Genomic DNA, 6,000 nt, shown 5'->3' with positions numbered 1-6,000 from the left:
AATTATTTTCTCCCATGCAGTGAGCCATATGGTTAAAAAAAAATACATAAATATATCCATATTGATACTTTGGTAGAGCACATCTTTCTTTCGACACCATACAAAAAAGGATGCCAACAGCAAAAACACCATTTTGCCAAGTAGGAAGACATGACGGCTGCGTACAGGCTGCTAGCAAGCTAACATTAACGCTCGTAATGCTTTATATCTCCCATAATCTCTAGTTTTTGCTGCAATAGAGCAGAAACTCCTGCTCTCTCAAGAAGCATAAACAAAGGAACCACGCAGCACGGTTTTGCCATTTTTAGATACAGGCCTGAAGTTTAAAAAACAGGGAAATGAGAATGCTAGCTGTAACCGGTAGCTATAAACGCCTGACCACATGAGTTAGCACTTGTGTCTTATTCTTTGACTATAAATGAATACTTTATGCAAAAGCCTATGCTTAATTTCAAATTGATTTGATGCGATTTGCAATAAACATTCTTTACACCAAATAAATTGTTACATTTTGGTGGCAAATGTATTGTTATGTGCTTATGGGGTCAGTGCAAACCTCTCTGAAATCGTGTAAACTGATGTTAGAGAGAACAAACTAGCTTGTCTTGTTTAGTCACTGTGAGCTCCATTGTGTCTGACATATGGTATGTCAAGTATTTTTTCTCTTTTATCAATTGCAGTGTTTATTTACCTGCAGAATCCAGAACGCTTTGTGCTTGTTTGTAATTTTTACATTTCAAATCCAACATATCACTCCATCTTTAAGCCATATTACTCTTAATGTATGCCTGGGAGACAAACTTTTCCTTTCATTTATTTTTGTCAGGTGCATCTGCATTCATTAGAATCAAATACACCAGAATATTTTTCTTCTATTTCTTGGGGTTTCTCTCTTTCTGTCTCTCTTCCAAGTAATGATAGTTTCTGTCACTCCAAAGTGTTTTCAATCAACCTCCCTGGTTTAAAAGAAATGACTTAAAAGGTTTGGAGGAGGTGAAAAAAATGTGGATTGAATTCTAACTCGGGATTCAATTCAAAGGATCATCCTTGGCTAAATCATTTGCAGAGAGTTCAGGTACTGCCACATCGAACCCTGATGAAGGCCAAATGGTGACAATGTGTGGATTTTACAAATAAAGATTAATTCTCAGTTAAAAGCATTTAACTCTTTTCTTAATGTTATCCATGCATTCTTTGAATCATGTCAGTAGGTGAAATTGCACCAGAATAACTTTTTCAATGATGTGCTGCCATGCCAAGGAGAAGGGCAGCAGCTGCGTGAGACAAGTCAGGAGTTCATGTGCAGTGTGGCTCAGATTGAGGAAGTTTTCATAGACTTTGGAGCCTGTAATTCTAGTGAATGTTTGGGCTCAGCTGTCACAAATGTAACCTTATGTGTGAGAATTTTGAATGCTACTGGAGATGCAACCCTGCTACTTTTATATATTACTAACTTACAATGGCAAATACATTTTGAGCGAAATGTAATGCCACCTGAATGTGTGTTTTTCTTTATCAGAAATGAGATCAGAATGAGAACATGTTTTCAAAAAGTTATTCTTGACCTTGGAAACAGCACTTGAAAATGTGCAGCTAATCCAAAAATGGGCAAAGAGGTGGAGCGTGGGTGGAGCTGAGGCGGGCTGAGCGAACAACAAACCCAAACGACAGAAGAGGTTGATTGCCAATGACTCAAACTGCACTGTTATCCCGAATTAGTTGACTTTACTAGAAATTTGCGTGGAAACCCGTTGCCTTAAACTGTTTAAAGCTTTAGTGCGTAACTTTTTCATATTTACATTCAAGCCATTACCAAATTAGGTGCTACAAAGCTAATTAAGACTATCAGCTCCACACAACTCTCTCTGTATTTCTCAGTATGGCTATGTTCAGAAGATTATGTCGTCTGGCCACTTTCATGTGCAGAAACTCGAGTGAAGATAATTACCTCTTCTGAAGAGTCCATCATGTTTTTTAATCCTCCGTGTCCTCCTTGGCTACTAGCAACTGCGTGGAGGAGGGGTGGGGGCTGTGCGCGATCATGGAACGCTTGTATCATGTGGACGCACCGACAGTTTTGTTGTTTACTTAGAATTCCTCATGGAGGAGACAGAAGGTGAAACTTAACAGGTCAAGTTGTATTAACACAGAGCGGTAAGTGGATGCAGGAGACAAATCAAGTTTACATTAGTAGTCATTACTAAAAATCATTAATAAAATTACAGTTATTATTTTCTGAAGGCATGTTGTCTAAAATAGGCATTTTAAGTTAAACATGTAAAGAAACATTACAAATTAAAAACATTAGGCTACTCACCACTACTAAAGGAATAATTCATTTATACAACTATTTTTTTTCCTTTATGCCAGTATGATTTTAATAACATTGTACTTCATACATTAGTTCAAAATTAAAAAAAAAAGGATCAAAACACAACCATAGAGTTATCCATGTTGCTGTGCTGCAAGGAACATTTCACTAAGGGGACAGCATTACTGCTTCCTCTCTCTGTACAACCTTGTCCCGATGCCCAGAGCCCATCGGTCCCCACCCGGATCTCGGTCATGGTGCAACAATAAATGTAAACATGATTACTAAATCAACCATACAGAACTAAAACCCAGCAAAATGCTTTGTCCATTAATATTATACAGTCTATGGTTTAGAGCTTTCTTTCAGAGTTTCTAGCACTTATGCGTTAGCTTCATTTTTCAGCAGTGGAAGTTTCTGCTTGGTTAGCATGCCAACATTAACTAGTTTGGAAGGTATTTGCTCAAAAAACTAACAACAACTGGAAATATTGAAATGGTGGTCGTACAAGAGGGTCAGTGCATTGCCAAAATTACATGGCCATCCTCTGGGGACCATGAAATTTCACAGCAATCCATTCAACGGTTGCTGAAATATTTCAGTTGACTGACAGACGACATTGCCATCCCAAGAGCCACGACACCAGGATGGTTAAAGTTTTCTGTCTGCTGAGTCCCAAGATTTTGAAACCCTATGATGACAGCCCTGGAACAATCCCTAAGATCAAGACACAGAACACTATTTTTAAGAGATGGATCACCTCCAAAAACCTATTTTTTTTTGTTAATCTCTCTGTCTCCTAAAGTGTAAAATGCTAAAATGTGAACAGCAGAGAACCTTACACACTGATCTAGGGGACTCATTTAATCTTAACCATAAATTCATATTTTAAGCACTGCGATTGTATCATTCATTAGCAACTTAAATTGCATGAGCCAGTTATGACTTAAATCCTGTTTTCTTCTCACACCCACATACATGCAGCCTCTTCTTTCTCTGCTTGTCAGCCTCAGATAATAAACACAGGAGGACATTCTGGAAAAGACATTTTTTAATATGTTTCTTAGAAAAAAGTATTATCCAATTAATTGGAACTGCTCAATAACTGCTGCAGTTAGGAATGCTTCCCACTTAATTGAATTAGATTTCATTTCTGTGATTTCTGTGTTTGTTTCTGGCAGCTGCCATCTGTTTGCCTGGGACCAGCTCTATTAATAAGCTATTCAGATTTAGATGGGCTTTATTCCCGCAACTGTTTCTCACCTCCCCTCTCTCCCTCTCTCTTTCTCTCTCTCTCTTTCTCCCCTTTTCTCGCTTCCTCGCTCACTCAAATTATTGTCATGGAAATCATCAGAGGTGCCAAACCACAAACAAAAGAAAGAGCTTTAACATACACCTGAGCCAAAAAGAACAGAACTGTAGTCTAATTATGATGGGAACAATTAAGACTGTGCATATTTATTGACAGGGGACTTCACACGGAAGCATATGCTCATGAATACAAAAAAATGAAGGCAGGCTGGGGTGGTGTTGGTTTTGGATCTGAATGTCTATATGATGGTGTTGCTATGAACAAAAACTCTTTTTTACCCTAGAAAGCATGGGAAGGAATGAAAATGTGCACTTTTATTGTAATTTCCTTATCAACTATAACTATTATGCACTCATTTTGTGCAATGTTTTGATGCAACACATTTTTTGAAAGCCAATTTCCATAGCCTCAAAAAAAAACTTAAGTGTGCTTAAATCTGCATCATCACCAGCTGCCAATATTAACCCCCATTTTCTTTCCTTTTTACCCCTCCCGTTGACCGTCTCCCTTTCAGTGCTCCAAGAACAAGGAATTCCAATCTGGGCTTTGCTCAGTATTCTGATCACACACCTCTCTCCTACAGTAATACAAGTCTACTTTAAAATTCATAACTACATTTGGAAAGAATAAAAGGGTGCCCTGATGGAATATTTCCAAGGAGCTTACTTGAGCGAAAATACAATTCGCTTCGGCATATTTAATAACCCTAACCTGGTCTTTAAGACATACAGTAGTAATAACAATATTAAAAAAATACTGGCGACTGAAAAAAGAAAGAAATCCAAGCTATGCCTTAGCATGAAACGAGTACCTATAATTCCTGCCTCCAGGAGGATGAGACAACGATAGAGAGAATGAAAGAAAAAGGGGGGAAATGAAGAAGACAAGAGATGGAGAGAAGCCTCGCAAAGTTAGAAAGAGTCCGCTCAGCTCAACTCTCATTTTCTGCCTTTCTCTTCCTCTCTTCTTCTGCCTGGGAGGCAATTTGAATTGAGTCAAACAGCCTAGATTGATTAAGCTTGGATGAATGACTTTCCAATGACACAGGACTCAGCTTTAGCCTCACCCCATCCCTCTGTACATATTTGACATGGTTATTGAGGAGTTGATGTGAAAGTGATTGCACAGTTGTTTCCTTTGGATTCCGTGCAAGGTTGAAACGTTCTACCTGGACTAAATGTTGTCTCCGTTGTTTGGTTCTTTGAAAGTCTTGTTTGAATCCTGCTTTGATTCGAACGCCTCTCAGGAAGAGAAGCACAATGAGTGAGTGTGAGAAAATAGATAACATGCTCCTCTTATTGGAATATGAATTGCTCAGCTCGAGCCTTAGTATTAATCTCTTGCCCTCTTTCCTCTCTCTAGTCCTTTTGTGTTAAGAGGGAGAGAAAAAAAGATAGGGGAGAGAGAGAGAGAGAGAGAGAGAGAGAGAGAGAGAGAGAGAAAAAAGAACAAGAGTATTGAATATTGTGGGATGTCCTGTTCCAAATTAGGTCAGGACCAATCAAAGCTTAAATAAAAAGCCACTGAACACCAATGTTGTCTTTGTGATTCCTCTGCATGGAGAAACAGAGACCCCTACTGTTTCTGACATACGTTAAAACCAGTCAGACCTCTCCTCCCTCAATACTCTACTGCCATCTGTCTGTTATGATACACACTGCAGAAGATGATATCGCCAGGGTCCGCTATAGCCTGCTGCTGCATGTACATATACAGCCTGCAATATGCCCTGTGTGTGAAAATGACACACTTGCACATACTAGTGGAAAAAGTGTTTAGATCCTTAGTTTCTAGGTAATCTGCCAAGACAGCAGCTGAGACAATCTTTATTGTTATATAGAAACCTGTGCATAGTGTATATATTAAACAGCATCCTCTTTTTACGATCTTTTAGTTTGACAAATGCTGATTGCTTTTATAAACGCTCTTAAACAAGCAGGCAAGAGCTGCTAAACCCTATGGAAAATGTATCTGTAAGACTGTGACTGTTTATGAGCAGGTAACTGTCAAGTTTCTATGGACTGCAATGCATCTAGAGGGTTGGGCTGTGCGGGTGGATGAATTGTATGTTTTGTTAGTTTTAAAAATGTTTTAAGCTGCAATTATCTGTTTGCCAGTTGTATTAATACATGTTTGTGCCATTCTGAATACAAAAATCTAAAACAGTTGGTCACAAAAAGCTTACTTGAGTAAAACATGGAAGCAGTATTTTATATTATAGTTGGTCAATGTGGAGCTAATTTGAACTACAGTTGGTTGGTTTAATCAATAAAAAAAAACATATTTTATAAGGTCATTAAATGTTGTAAAATCTGAAAAGAACTAAATGCCAAATTAATGTAGTGGACTAAAAAGTACAATATTTGCGTCGTAGAAG

Source organism: Perca flavescens, chromosome 4 (genome assembly GCF_004354835.1).
Source record: "Perca flavescens isolate YP-PL-M2 chromosome 4, PFLA_1.0, whole genome shotgun sequence".
NCBI classification, from domain to species: domain Eukaryota; kingdom Metazoa; phylum Chordata; class Actinopteri; order Perciformes; family Percidae; genus Perca; species Perca flavescens.
The sequence above is the reverse complement of the archived record's forward strand: the minus strand, read 5'-3'. Positions refer to the sequence as shown.